Genomic DNA, 16,566 nt, shown 5'->3' on the forward strand with positions numbered 1-16,566 from the left:
AGTCAACAAAGTATGACGCTAGGATAATGCTAGCATATAAAAAAGTTGGTATCAGCTGTTAAAGACCCCGTGAAGTGCCTTGAACGTGCAGTGTTATTCCATGTGTTGAAGTAATTTCCACTGAAACAGGAAGTCAGGGCGGGACATATCAAGTTCATATATAGCCAATAGCATTTAGCTTACCTCACAGCCTGGGCTAAGCCGTGCTTGACAGTTAGTACCATGGGTTTTGATCATGTCGGGGTGGGACACTTCAGATTCCAGCATTTGATTGGATAGAAAATCTGGTGCAGAATGATGTCATAGGTTTGGAGCACACTATTGGGCTTTCAATAATTTCTTTGAACTGTAAAAAAAAACAAGAATTTGGTCCACAAGTTTTAATTTATTTAGGGCTTTCTAGTCAACACAAGGTCAAAAATATACATACAGCACACCTAATATTTAGTTGAACGTCCCTTAACAAGTTTCACTTCGTGTAGACGCTTTTGGTAGCCATCCACCAGTTTTGGCAGAATTCTGGTTGGATATTTGACGACTCTTCTTGGTAGAATTGGTAAAGTTCAATGACATTTTTCATTGGTTTCAGGGTTTCCTGGCCCTGACTTGACTTTTAAGCACAGTCCACAAATTTCCGATAGGAATGCCATTCCAAAAGCTTAATGTTAGCCTGCTTTATCCATTCCACAAGCAGCTTTGATGTGTGTTTGGGGTCATTGTCCTGTTGGAACACCCAATTGTATCCAAGTTTCAACCGTCAGGCTGATTTCCTCTCAGCTGAGGGTGACAGTTTGGGTCTACATCCAGACCTTGACAAAGTGGCTACACTTCCCAATAACTTATACTTATGTACAGTTGTTCGAACTGATGATCTTGGAATCTGTAATTGTTTAGAAATAGCCCCAGGAGACATTCCTGACTTGTGTAAATCCACCATCCTGTTTTTCAGATCTGCACTGTGCTCCTTGGACTTTCCAATAGTACAGTGTGATGGTCAATCTAATGAGTGCTGTCAAACAAACCCTTTTTAAGTTGGCACAGAGAAGCTGCCAGCTGTAGTCAATCATGATCACTAGCAGGAAATTAAGAGATCTTGGTCTTGGCAAATTGAAGGACATTTTTGAACGTTTAGCACCACTGAATTAATAATAATAATAATAATAATGAGTCTTTATTGGTCACATACATTACAGCACACTGAAATTCTTTTTTCTTCGCATACCCCAGCATGTTAGGAGGTTGGGGTCAGAGTGCAGGGTCAGCCATGATACAGCACCCCCTGGAGCAGAGAGGGTTAAGGGCCTTGCTCAAGAGCCCAACAGTGGCAGCTTGGCAGTGCTGGGGCTTGAACCCCCGACCGTCTGATCAGTAACCCAGAGCCTTAACCGCCAAGCCACCGCTGCCCCCATTAATAATTTAAGTGTTTGTATGTATATTTTTGACCCTGTATGTATAATTTTGGTCCTGTGTTGATTACAGAAAACCTCAAATAAATTAAAACTTGTGAACCAAATTCTTGTTGTTGTTTTTTTTTATTATTATTAAAGATGTATGATATACAATCATTCTGCCCCAGAAACAGAAACAGTTCGAAGAAATTATTGACAGCCCAATATTGCCATGACATTCATGTCCATGATGAGTGTATGTAAATTTCCGACCGCAACTGTACATATTAGAGAGAGGGAGAGGGAATGAGAAAGGGGCAGATAGCCAAAAAAAAAATGTCCAGGGACGTAACAAGATCCTCCTGAAGCCTTAATGAACAAAATCAAGCGTTTGTGCGTCATTTAAGAGCAGTTAATGCACAAGACTGTTATCAACAGAGGGTGAAGGTATTGTACATTAGAGCATGAGTATCTTTCTGAAAACAAGTGAATAGTTATGGGGAGAAATTCTTTGCATAAACTTAGAGTTAATAATCCTGCCATGTTGTGTATTGTAGTAGCTGCAAAATGCTTTGTCTGTTTGTTTTTTTGTTGTTGTTGTTTTTTACATGACTGCTTGCTCTCTTTGATTTTTTTTAGCAGTGTATGGGTGTGTGTGTGTGTGTGTGTGTGTGTGTGTGTGTGTGTGTGTGTGTGTGTGTGTGTGTGTTCCTGCTGTGGTCCAAAGCAGTGTAGTGTTGGACTGGCATGATGGTGTGTATGTGTGTGTGTGTGTGAGTGTGAGAGAGAGAGAGAGAGAGAGTTAGACATGGTGACACTTTGGCTTTGAAGGCTTCATCCAATATTAATGTCCACGAGGGAGAATCACTCTTCTGGCCACAGGGGTCACCCAATTAACTGCAACACACTCCCATTTCTCTGACTGCGTGTGTGTTCTGGGCCTGTTATAGCCAAATCTCTTTCTAGGTAGCAACTCGTAAGCATATGTGTTTGGTTTGTGTGGGTGTGCATGTGTATGTGTGTGTATGTGTGTGTGTGTGTGTGTGCATGGCAGTCCTCACAGTTATGCACTTTTGTACATCCGTCTACAGGCTTCTCTTCCGCTATGTCCCTGAGGATCTCGCAATGAAGTGGCCTGCGTCACAGTGATGCTTCTCATTAATGTACTCTTTTAATTTTTTAATTTGGTTCAAATTAATTGACTGGCCTGCTCACACACTGAACATAATAAACAGAGTTCCCTTCGGATATGGACCTGGCAACGCCTCACACAGTACATCTCACATGCAAACCATCCTGCGGTTCACTACTCTGCAGACACAAACTGCAAGCAGTAAATACACACTTCCACATAGACACGCAAACCAATTGAAACCTAGACCAATCTATTCTCTTAAAATCCAAAAGCATGCGTAGTAGAGCGTCAGCTGCCGATACTAATTCTGGGGATCTTCTAAAGAAAATTCTAAAGGGTTCACAAACTTTCCAGCACCACCGTAGCTCTTTAAAAAATGGGTTTGGTCTGGGTTCTTTTTATGGATGTTCAAGATTTCCACTTGGAAACTTTGCTGAAAGAAAATGCTCTGTTGGAGGACTCTACATAAACCATTCAAGGGCTCACCCAGAGAGACAGATTACAATAAATTTTTAACATTTATTAACCTGAGGAAATTGACAGTCAGGTACAAGTACATCATTAGCCAAGTGAGTTAATTTAGACAGATGCATTGCTAATGGACAGAGTGGTAGTTCATCATGTGTAACAAGTCAGTATAAGGCAACTGCAATTGCATCTAATACAAAAGGTGCAAACGTTCATTGATTCTCAAGACGATACATTAAGAGCCATGGGGGTGTAAACTTTTGAACATGATGATCGGTGTAAACTGTTATTATTTTGTTTAAAGATCTTTTTTTTTTTAATTTAGTACTGCCCTTCAGAAGCTACATAAGATAGTTACATGTTTCGCAGAAGACAAAATAATAACAATTTACAATCTGATCATCCTGTTCAAAAGTTAACCCCCCCCCACACACACACACACACACCCCTCCCCCCACCGGCTCTTAATGTTTTGTGTTGTCTTTTCGAGAATCAGTGAACGTTTGCACCTTTTTTTATAGTTGTGTACGAGTCCCTCGGTTGTCCTCAGTGTGAAAAGATGGAAAACCAAAGAATGTGCAGGACCTGGAGGATTTTTCTGAAGAACAGTGGGCAGTTTAACTGCTCAGGACAAACAAAGGACTCATAAACAACCATCACAAAACATAAAAACAGTCGTGGATCATCCAAGTTGCAACACACAGTATTAAGAATCGAGCGTATGTAAACCTTTGAACTGGTTCCTTTGTGTAAATTCAGTTGTTATTGTGTCTTGTGGACTATATGTAAACATCTCTTATGTGAAATAGCTTATTCAGGGCAGGACTAAATAAAAAAAATGCAATTTTTATCATCCCTCTTTTTTTAATTATTAACATTTTGCAGATTCTGCAAGGCGTATTTAAACTTATGACCTCAACTATAATTAACTCTAGAATTATTGGCACTCTTCAATCAAATTGTCAAAATTTCATATAACCTTTATTCTGGTCAGGGTCACAGTGGATCCATGTACATGCAATCATAACTTCAATCAGACATTCCCTTTCAAAGGGAACTCCATGTTGCGTGAGCTTAACACTGTGGGAATGAGAATAACCCCTCCGTCATACTGAGGGTACGGCCTGTTCAAAAAGATCAGAGCCCGAGGATCACTGCAAAACACTCGAGCCCAGGGTAGATTATATATCCAGGCTGTAATATCGAGTGAATGTGTGCGGCATAGACCACCTCGCCGCAGCAGACACATCCTGTAAGGATACAACTTTGGACAAAGCCTTTGAGGAGGCGACCTTCCTAGTGGAATGAGCCCTTATGCCCAGAGTCGTAGCGAGACCGTGCGCCTCATGAACGATAGAAATTGCTTCCACTATCCAATTAGAGATGCGCTGCTTTGTCACAGCATCACCTCTACTGTCGCCGCCAGAGCAGACCAGCTGCTGCTCCAATTTACGCCGTTGGCCGGATCCGTGGACGTAAGTACAGAGAGCCCTTACTGGAGACAGTAAGTGCAGTTTCTCTTGTTCCGGTGTGAGGAACGGAGGAGGGCAGAAAGCCTGCAGCACTACCGGCTGGCAGATGTAGGCACGTTAGGAATATATTCCGGCCTAGCATACAGGAAGGCCTTGGCTAATCCAGGGGTAAAGTCAAGGCAGGAAGGGGCAACAGAGGTAGCTTGTAGATCTCCTACTCGCTTGAGAGATGTCAGGGCCAGCAGAAGAGCTACCTTCAGAGTCAGAAGCTTCTAGGAGGCTAACTTTAAGGGCTCAAATGAGGCACCTGACAGACCTTCCAGGACCACAGAAAGGTTCCAGGAAGGTATGCGTGGTCTGCAGGTGGGCCTCAGCCGTCTGACACCACGCATAAACCTCGAAGTTAGAGGTTGTTGCCCCACAGAGGCTCCATCAGTATGGGTGTGCCTGGCCAAAATGGTGGCCACGTAGACCTGATTGTAGGAGGAGCCAACCCCGCTGAGAAACATCCTTGTAAGAGCTCCAGGACAGTAACTATTGTACAGTTCACTGGGTCTAGACACCTAGACACCACGGGACAAAAAGTTGCCACTTGAGTGCATACAATTTCCTCATGGATGGTGCTCTAGCATTCAACATGACCGGTCTCTACAACCACAGTTGTGAGACCAGAATCTATGAACTGGTGCCCCTCAGTGGCCAGACCCACAGTTTCCATAGTGATAGGGTGATAAATTAGCCCTCTGGCTTGAGACAGTACCTCCCTGTGGATGGGAATCTTCCAAGGAGTGCCGTCTAGCAGGGATATTATCTCTGAGAACCATATTTGAGCTGGCCAATAAGGTGCTACTAGCAGTAGATGTAGACAGTCTTGGTGAACTCTCACTTGATGTGACCTTGGCCACATGTGCACCATAGCATCCAGCCCTAATGGTGCAAAAGGAGTGAGGGTGAACCACAGCGGGTAGTGTGTTGTCTCCTCGGTGGCAAACACATCCACTTCCCCTTGGCCGAACCTCCACCATATGGACTCCACCACTTGTGGATGGAGCCACCAATCCCTGGAACTCAGCCTCAACAGGATGTCTGCCCCCACATCCCAGTTGCCTAGAATGTACATTGCACTCACTGACAATATATTTCCCTCTGCCCAGAGAAGAATTAGTTGTGCCTGCCTGAACAGGGGGCATGGGGGGATAATCCTCCCTGGTGGTCGATATATGAGACCACCGCTGTGTTGTCTGTCAACACATGGTGACCTCTCAATTGAGGAAGAAAGAATTTCAGTGATAGAAATATGGCCCGAATTTCTAGGCAGTTTACATGGCACTCCAGATGAGGGCCACTCCAGAGACGGTGAGTTGGACAGCCGACTAAGGCCGCGCCCCAGCATGTGAGGGAGGTGTCTGTCATTACCGTCTTGCGATAGAGTGTGACCCAAGGCTAGAAACCAGGGACACCTCCAAATTCTCAGAGCGCATAGGCATCGCCGTATGACACTGATTACTCTCAAAGGTTTTACTACCCCCAACATTTCAGCCACCACTGAAACGGTCTCCTGTGCCATAGGCCCAATGGTATGACGTTGGCAGCTGCTGCCATAAGCCCCAACAGTCTGTCATAGTGACTGGAGGGGATGCTGAGATCCAGCTTTATCTTGCTCAATGTTGATGGGATTGACCCTACGCATGTTGGGGATATAAATGCCCTCATCATAGTAGAATCCGTATAAGAATAGAATTAACCAGTAAGAATATAAGAATAGAATTAACCAGTCATCCAGGTAGTTTAGTACACGGATGCCCTGGAGTCGCAATGGAGACAGAATGACATCCATGCACTTTGTGAAGGTGCAAGGGGATAAAGCTAGCCCGAAGGGAAGAACCCGATATTGGTATGCATTGCCTCCAAACGTAAACCTCAGGAACTTCCTGGGACTGGGCAATATTTCTATAAGGTGTGAGGCAAACGTGCCGAAGTTACAGTGCCTTCCACTAATATTGGCACCCTTGGTAAATATGAGCAAAGAAAGCTATGAAAATTTGTCTTTATTGTATAACCTTTTGATCTTTTGTTTAAAAAAATCACAAAAATACTCTGCTCTCATGGATATCACACAATTGCAAACAAAACACAGGTTTATCTAAAAAAAAAATCTTTGCTAAATATAGGTGTGCAACAATTATTGGCACCCTTTTAGTTAATACTTTGTGCTACCTCCTTTTGCCAAGAAAACAGCTCTGTATCTTCTCCTATAATGTCCAGGTCCTCTGGCAGAAAAACAGCCCCAAAGCATTAAAGATCCACCTCCATTTTTAACCGTGGCCATGAGGTACTTTTCCTTATGGCTACCTCACTATGTGTGCCAAAACCACCTCTGGTGTTTATTACCAAAAAGCTCTATTTTGGTTTCATCTGACCATAGAACCCGATCCCATTTGAAGTTCCAGTAGTGTCTGGCAAACTGAACACGCTCGAGTTTGTTTTTGGATGAGAGTAGAGGCTTTTTTCTTGAAACCCCTCCAAACAACTTGTGGTGATGTCGGTGACTTTGGATTGTAGTTTTATCCTGAGTTTTTAACTTCTTACCAAATGTTATGAATGACTAAGGGAATACCTAAGGAATAAGTGTTTCCTTAGGAAGTCATGGATGAACAATTTTCTGTTCCTAGTCACCCAGGTGTACTAAAAAAAAATGTAAACTATCAGTGGGAATATACTTTATAAATTCATAGGGACGCCAATTATTGTTGCACACCTAAATTTAACAAAGATCACTTGTTTGGATAAACCTGTGTTGTGTTTGCATGTGTTTGTTTTTTTGTTTTTTTTAAATATCCATGAGAGTAGAGTACTTTTGTGAATTCTTTTAACAAAATATCGAAAAGGTTGAACAATAAAGATAATTTAATCATATTTACCAAGGGTAAATATTATTACTACTATAATAATATAGTAGTAATACACTATAATACTGTCCATCATAATATGGTATTATTTACTTAATTCATATTGCACTGTTTACACATCTACTTTCATGTCTTGTGTTTTACTTACTGAAGTTGAGAATGAAGAATTCCAAAAGAATCAAGTCCTAAAATATAGGATTCATACAATATACATTTAAATAACTCTACTGTTTCACATGCAGCCTTCCCTGTGACACACAACAATCAGCACACAAAGGATCTGCTAAACAGCTGAATTGATGTTACACTATTCATCCCTACATTCAGTGTCTCCAGTCTGACATTATCGGGATAGACGAACAGGAGGCTAATTGCTACCCTAAATGCTCTGAATGCTACCTGAAGTGCCCTGAATGCTTATCAGAGCCACGGTCTGTACAAAGAATTGCCCTATCTCTGTCTCCTACAACAGCATCCCATATATCATGGTGTTCTTGTGGCCTTTACAGTCACCCTGCTACTGCGCTGGGCTGATAACAGTTAGCATGCTGCTGAAACAGCGTGCACAGCCTTGACATAAAGAGCCATTCTGGTATTCAGCGCTAACTGATCGCTTGTTATAGAGGACCATTATTGGGATACTTCAAAAGGTTTTGCAAAGAAGCATCGCATCGCCCGAGTACAGCACCGAGGCTGAGCATGTGATATTTTTAGTTCAATCGCACATGCTTTTATCCCTCAACGTTCTTCCCTTGTACATAATTTAATATCAATCTGTAGCCAGTAAAACTCTATTTTACAGGCGATCCTCGCAAAAGTGACCTTGGCTGTGAGCTGGACTTAGCATTTGTACTGTATGATCACCGTGTGTGCTCTCACAACGTTGTTTAGCACACATCCACTTTCTCTTAATCTTCAATTCACTCATATGATTCCTAATTAATCACACGCATCCATAATGGCCATTTAAAATGCAGGAACTGTTTGTTTTTGGGTGTGTGTGTGTGTGTGTGTGTGTTTTTCTCTCCAAAGAATATCAATTATGCTAATGAGACCAAGAAAGCCCATTTAATACAATTCACTTTACAGAAAACGTGTTCAGGCCATTTCATTTGTTAGTTTTTTTTTGTTGTTGTTGTTATTGTTGTTTTTTTGTTTTTTTTGCTCTTGTTGTTGTTTTCTTGTTTTTTTAATACAGGGCTTGTAAATCGTTTGAATTAAAGATATTACATTAGCAGAATAAGCGGAATGATGGGCCGCTGCGACTTAATTTTCAACCGTGTGGCTTATAACTTGAACTAATTTGCTAAAGTGCACACACTCAGACACACAAACACACACACACACACACACACACAGCTCAGTGAACTACAAAAACAAGGTACAGCTGAGCGTACTGTAAAAACTAAGAATTACCCAGTCGTTCGTTCTCTTCTTTCTTTCTTTTTTTTTCTTTATTTCTCAGCCCTACATGGTCGAGGACCTTTAGGATATTGGGAAACTGTCTTCAGCTATAACATGCAGCATTCAGTGATTGCTCAGCCTCCCTGCCCCACCTGCTGCCCTTTTCTCTGTCTTTCTCGCTCTCTTTATTACAGAATGCTCCTATTGTGACTTCGTGCAGATAGTGGCGAGTATTGGAGCTGATGAGACGTGTGTGTGTGTGTTTGCACAGAGGGAATGAGTGTGTGGGATACGGCTGAGATGGACAGTTAAGAGCCTGTATCAGAGTGTTCAGTGGTTATTGTGCCAGTGGCCATGCCAGATACTGATTTTACACCTGTCCAGAGTGTCAGTCCGCCTACGCCTACACCACAGCTCCACTACACACACACACACACACACACACATACAGACCTAAAGTAGATCCTACACTAAAGCAAGTCTAATTATCTGCCAATACAATAAGACAACTTCAAGCATTAAGTGAGTCTAGAAATAGTCTTAATAATTGTTTTATTGGAGATCTGCTCCGTATGTCAGAAACTGGACATGCCACTGGACGTGCTCATTTTAAAACCTTATTGTTTCGGGCTAAGACAAAGCGTTTTATGACCGTTTCATGATAACACAGAAGTCCTAGAACACAGAAATAAACCACAAACAAACCTAAAATCCACAAACTGCTACCAGCGATTAACACCGCACTAGAGTTCTGGGAAATTTGATGAAAACAAGCTTTAAGAAAAGTGCAATCTTGATTTTGCGGGTATTGCGATGATTGTGGAGTTAGTCAGGGACGCAATCACAACGTAATAAGAGAAGCAACCACCGGAGATCAAGGTTTTTATGACTCTCCTCTACTTGGCCACAGGAAAAAAAATGCAGTTATGCAGTTATGCAGCACAGATGAACTGGAAATATCTCGAGCTGTGAGCTGTGTTATAGCCACACTTCTCCAGACCACACAATGTTCAACAATTCGTGTTGTTTTCTTTCAATGTCCACTAACTATAAAGCCTCATTTCAAGCCATCGTGTGGTAGTGTAGCTTAACATTGAACAGATTTTTGGAAAAGTGTTGGTGTTTAACAATATATATAGTTAGTTAGTTAGTTAAAGGCCCTAGGCTCGATTCCGAGCCATGGCGACTTGATGGATGAACGATCTGTAGGAAGATCCATCATGTGCCAGTTGGATAGGTCGGGCTAAGGTCTTCTCCGTTGTTGTCTTGATGGTGTCGAGCCATCGGGTTGCTCGTCTTCGTCTTCTTCTTGTTCCTTCGATGCGTCCCATCATAACGTCCTTCTCCAGTGAGTGATCTGTTCGTACGATGTCTCCAAAGTAGGCAAGTCGCAGTTTGGTGATCCTTGCTTCGAGAGACGTGTTTCAGACGTGTGTCCAGTTTGATTTGCTCCAATATAGATTTATTTGTCCGTCTGGCTGTCCATGGTATCGACAGGCTTCGTCTCCAGCACCACACTTCGGAGGCGTCGATTCTTTTCAGTTCTTGTTTCTTGACTGTCCAGCTCTCGCTGCCATATGTTACAGTGGAGAAGATGAGACTGTGAACGAGTCGTGTCTTTGTGGGAAAAGAAATGTCCTTCGATTTGAAAATTCTGTCCAATGATTTCATCGTTGATTTTTCCCATGGCTATTCTTCGTTTCACTTCTTCGAGAGTCGTTGCCTTCGTGTTGATCATTGATCCAAGTAGGCTGGAGTCGTTGATCACCTCAATTTCGTCTCCATCCTGGTCAAGGGTTTGTCGATCGTAATTTTCATTGGTCATCACCTTGTGTATATATATATATATATATATATATATATATATATATATATATATATATATATACTGATGCTCAAGAAGGCAACACGATACATTAAGAGCCAGGGGGGTGTAAACTTTTGAGCAGGATGTTCGGTGTAAATTGTTAGTATTTTGTCTTCTGGGAGACGTGTAACTATCTTATTTAGCGTCTGAAGGACAGTACTAATTAGAGGGGGGAAAAAGATCTTTAAACAAAATAATAACAATTTACACCGATCATCCTGTTCAAAAGTTTACACCCCCCTGGCTCTTAATGTATCGTGTTGCCTTCTTGAGCATCAGTGAATGTTTGTACCTTTTGTAATAGTCGTGTACGAGTCCCTCGGTCGTCCTCGGTGTGAAAAGACGGATCTCAACATCATATAGCCGCTGTTGGAAAGGGGTCCAAATTTGCATAAAGTTCAACTTTTCTCGACTTTGTCGCGTCGCTGGCCACGCCCACATCTAGTGGCCAATGGCAACTGTCTCTAATGTCACCGGAAGTAGTGAGTCTATCGCTTTGTCACTGTATGTCACTGTATGTGTAAACGTACCTGCATTTGTACCATGTTCCTGTTACTGTCTTGCCTCATTCATGTTTCATAATTTTTGTGTGGCTTTTGTTTCACTGTAAATAAACATGTACCTGCGCTTGCATCCGCCTCCTCTACAGACACCTGACAGGAGTACAGCGCTCATGAATTGCGCAACAGAAAAGCATTCAGATTCCGAACCATGCCACAGTCACCTGTGGCTCGGAGTCCAAGAGGACAAAACCAGCCATGTTATCTGGGTGGGAGGGACAGCATTACTCTGTCCTCTGTCAATCACTAACAGTGTCTGTGAGTTCAGAAAAGGAAAGGTAATACTTTCCTCCGAGTACCTAAGACAAAGCGGTGGGATTTAGGCCCGCAACCCTGGAGGTACGAGTCAAACATGCTAACCATTAAGCCACCCACACACACACACACACACACGCACACACACAGACATAGAAGTTCCCATGGAAAACTCAATTGAGTCTTGTGATGTATTAGCATTCTCCTGATCAATGCTAACAGAAGGTGAACAATCCACTTTACATAGATAACAACACACCGTTACAGGAAGGTCACAGCATGGTGTTGGCTGCATAGATCACTTGGCAGGGGCACTCACCACCTCTCATACACAAAAGCTTTGATCAGTGTTATTGAAGACAAGTAACACTGCTAAATCATATAACCTACAAGAGGTTGAGCTTAGTAAGCTACTCCAATTCGAAATCTCTTCCTCTGCCGGCTGTATTTTTCATAAGCGCCCAGGCATTTAAGACCATATGTCATACTCCTCCCCATATTAACCAGTCCTCAACATCGCTCTAATAATTACATGTCCAATTACGCCTAGTGCTCTTTGCACATTAATCTCTGACATTCCTCTCCTCACATAAACCGCAAACAAATCAGCATTCTGGGGGCCTCACTATCAGAGCTGCTTGACTGTATTTTTTTTACCAGCCTGTAAATATGTTATCTAGGCACTTGACTGTCATAACATTGTGTGTGTGAGCGTGAGCGTGTGTGTGTGTGTGTGTGTGTGTGTAGAGGCGAGTGTCTGTATTTATTCGTGTGTCTGTGTGCATGGGTGCAGATTGGAGTAATTAAGATTTCGCTGGATGGACTTTAACTCAGCCTCTGTGGCTAATAGCCAACAAATATATAAGAGCAATAAACTAATGGTGTGAGTAATTAGGCAAAGCTGTATTTAGACGCATGAGGGAGCAGCGGGTTGCCTCTGCTGAGCTGACTACATCGGCCTCGATCATAATCGGAGATGGAGCCTCATCCTCTGGGAGAGAAAAGACGGAAAAAGTGGACTTTGTGCGTGTTCAGCTATCAATTGTATCGGACGGAACGAACACGTTTATTTAAATATATAACGACGGAGCGACGTGGTAACAATTCCGCAAAGTAAATATTTGGTAATAGATGCGGTTTCTTTATGTAAATTGGTTTTTACAGTCTCGTTCATGAGAATGACAGTAATCTCATACCGTATTGCACTGTAAAAGAACATCTTGCGTCCCCTTTGCCTGCATTGTCCCTCTGCAGGAGTAATGCATCAGGCCAACAAAGATAATCTACATGCATTACAATGGCCTTCCGAGGATCTGAAGTGCCGCTGACAGCTTAAGAATTGCATATCAAGAGGGTTCAAAAGAGACGGATTTATCGCAGGTTGCAGTGGCCACACCGCATTCAAAAGGTTGCAAATGGAAGTGTTTGTTGATGTGGATTCGCCGTGGCTTTCTCCTGAATCGCAATGCAGATCAGGGCCTTGATAGATTGATTTATAACAGCTCACAGCATGCACACAATCCTGACCGTTTCCAGTGTCCATACGCTTTTCAATGCTAGTGAGTCTTAATTTGAAGCTAAGCAGGAGATGTTATGTTTTAGCGATGTGTTACGTCCCAGCACCGCTGCTTGGTAGAACTTTTGACACTTTTGTACATTAGGTCCTTGAAAAGCTGATTGAGCACAGGCAAGAAAGCCACTTCCTTTTTGCCAAGCCTAAATTGATATAAATTTTTCATTTAAAAAAAACAAACAACAAAAAAAAAAACATCAACATGTTGGCAGAAGGAAAATTTAAATGTACAGATTCATTTTTTATAAATGTTTTATAGGTGGATAAAAGGGTGAAATCCGTTCTGTATTTCTACCAGATTCTTTTTCAGTTATTCTAGTGAAATGTACTGTACCTTGATCAACTACGAATTGGCTTCATCACAGAGAAGTGAGCTCGCACGTTTCTAATGTCCTTTACGTGGAGTCTTTTCATCAGAAACCTCAGTGTCTTCCGACTCTCTGTAGATGAACCTCCAGATACTATTTCTTTCTTTCTTTTTTTTTTTTTTTTACCAAGATATTCAATATCTGCACGTTTGCTAGTTCCCCTCTCTCTGCTGTCCAAGTGTGTGTTGCCTTTGGGGTAATCAGGGCAGGGCAAAAAAAAATATTATGTCCATTCACAATTATCCGCTTTGCGAATATTAAAGTGTCTGGCTACATAGCTGAGGTGCCTTTGATTGGTATCTTAACCTTTGACTACGCGATGAAGCAGTCGACTCCATGCGCCCATATTGGAGGGGCCAGAATTTAATTCTGAAATGATTCGGGATAATAAGGAAGATGGATAATGTATGCATGAGGGATATTACGTTTGGGCTAAATGCAGTCGGGGGGCCGATGCTGTTGGAGTTGAATAATCACAGCGAGTTATAATCGGGGTGATAGAAATACCTCACTGTCACAGTCAAGAGAGCAACTCTTAAATCATGCAGCGAGGAGAGGCAGCTAGGCCGAAGACTCCTCTTCGACTCTACCTTTCATTAGCACACATTTGTCCCTTTGTTTCAACAACCACACTGCGTCCCCTCCATGTGACCTGCCTTATCATTTTATTTTCTCGCAATTACAGAGGGCATGGAGTGACAGGTAGCAAAACTCACAGGTTGAAGATATGTCAGTGCTACAGCTCAATGAAAAATGGCCTGAAAATCAACAGCAGAGCGAGTTCAGGTCAAGTTACGTTAGAGTCCGATACAAACAATGTTTTGGGTTATCACTCAAGCAAGTTTACACCATGCTTTAGTAATACGTGACTTTTTTTTGTTGTTTTTTTTTAACTGACCGAATGGATTACGTCAGCTGAGTCACTTGAGTGTTCGGTATTTGATTCAGTTCAAAGTTTGTTGTAGCAGACTCAAAATCTTCGACGCGACAACACATATCCAAACCCTGGCGTGTTGTCATTGTCTCCAGTGCCGGGGTCTTAACGTAGATAAGAATGAATATGTACAGTACATACAGATGTCATGCCGCGTGTCATGTCGCATATGCCTGTATGGAAGACGTTGCAAATATCAAGTCACGAATCCCAAATTGTATTTGAAACCCGTGATAAGAAGACATAACTAAATGGAACATATTAAAAAGAAGACAACAAAACAAAGCTTATCCGATAAATCATACTAACATCGTAACAAGTGATGAGGACATGCAATTGACAGTTTTTAATTAAACCTTAACATCATGCTCATACGTGGTTCTATGAATTAGCATAATGATTTCATATTTCTATGTTGATGAGCGGCTTCTGCTGGCGGGATGTGAACAACACTAATAAATCATGTTTGGATACAGTAGTGTCTTCTTTCGCTTTACTGTATACGGTTAGGCCTGTCAGAATCATTTAGAAACTTCAAAAGGATAGTGTTCTGACTTTTAACAGCATAATCTCACAATTTTAATTCTTTTTTTTTTTTTTTTTTTAATACTAATACGAATGTACTCTGAGTTTGAAGCCTATCCCTGGGTCTCACTTGTCCTGTATCAATCTAGGATGTCAGTCTAGGATCTGAACAATCTCTGGAGTCTCTGGAGGCCACCTATGAGTGTTTGAGCACACTGGACCCCTCCCAGTCCAGTGGAAAACAGATGTGCTGAGCCTTGCAGGGGGTGAAAGGTGTAATCCAGGTTAAACTCCACAGCCAGTAGAGGGGACAGTTCGGCTCTAGGTTCGAGAAAGGCAGATTTTATTAACGTTGGAGAACTTCATTTTAACGGAAGGAGCTGCAGCTGAAAAAGGGCGGAGTTAACTTCTCTTTGTACTTTGAATGGTATAAAGGGTATGAAATTATTTTTCAAACAATAGAACCTTACACTGCATCCGGACACATCACCAGTGATGTTACCTGGGGTCAACGGATGTTTTGGATGATCAACATCGGGCATCCTCATTGATCACTCGATCAAGTCCAGGTAGCGCTACCTCCCCACGAATGACTTCTTTTGATCCAGTTCTAGCTGTGTCACTGACCAACCTGAGCTCTCTTTTTCCCAGTGGCCCCTGTGATGCCCAGCATTTTTCAGACCCTGCAAAGGGACTGCTTGACCAACCCTCTGCACTCTACAATACATTGCACTGCAGCACTCCTCTACAATGTCAGCATGCTTCACCCTTTTCTTCTCATGGGCTCTCTTTCTCCATGCAGTCCTCCCAAGGGATGGTAAGAATGCCTTAGTAAGCATGCCTACTCCCATCTTAGAATGGTGACAAAGCTTACCCTAGAGGAAAAATCCCCTCTTTGAATACCAGGAAAGTCCCTCCTGATGACACATTTGTATTTAGAAAAAAAATAAATAAATAAATCTGAAGACTCCAATCTCTTTAGGGATGCATATTTGTGGGAAAGCTGTTGGCTGCATTATTAGCTAATGTAATGGGAAGCCAGAGAGTATTCTTAGAGGGGTCTCATCCTGGGAAGCTGTATGCGTTTTTGACAATATAGGCTATATTTCTTAAGAAAATTATCACATTTATAATTCCATAGATTCCACCTCCTACAGTATATTACATGTGGCTACTAGTTTGTACTGACCTACTTTATACCACTAAAAAGTGGGGTCCTGAGGTTCCCAGCGATTGGCGTAAAAATGACAACAACGCAACCTCGTGAACAGCTGAGGCGGACGCCTGCATCATCGTTAAGTATGCAGCATCTGATGAATTACTGCAGCCAGATATGAGCTGTCTTCCAAGTTTATTCATTTCTCTGGATCCAGCCATCAACAGAGGCGTGCATCAGGAGGAGGATCATAGACTAATAAACACTGGAAAGATGAGAAATGTGCCAGGACGTTCTGTGCATATTCTACTCATGGTTGGTAACAGTGCCAGTCATGCTGGTTGTTGCTACAGGAGAAGCAGAGAAACATCCCTCAAACTCTTAGTTTAGCCATTCCACCTCCCCATTAGACTATAGATGGTATCCAGAGAAGAGACTTACATTAGTGTTCAATGCTCTCCGTGAATGTCAGGTGAACTGAACACCTCTATGAGACACAATGTCTTTGGGTTATTCATACTGATGAAATGCCTCATTAAAAAGCACCTGGAC

The sequence above is a fragment of the Ictalurus furcatus genome, chromosome 7, assembly GCF_023375685.1.
Source record: "Ictalurus furcatus strain D&B chromosome 7, Billie_1.0, whole genome shotgun sequence".
Lineage (NCBI taxonomy): Eukaryota > Metazoa > Chordata > Actinopteri > Siluriformes > Ictaluridae > Ictalurus > Ictalurus furcatus.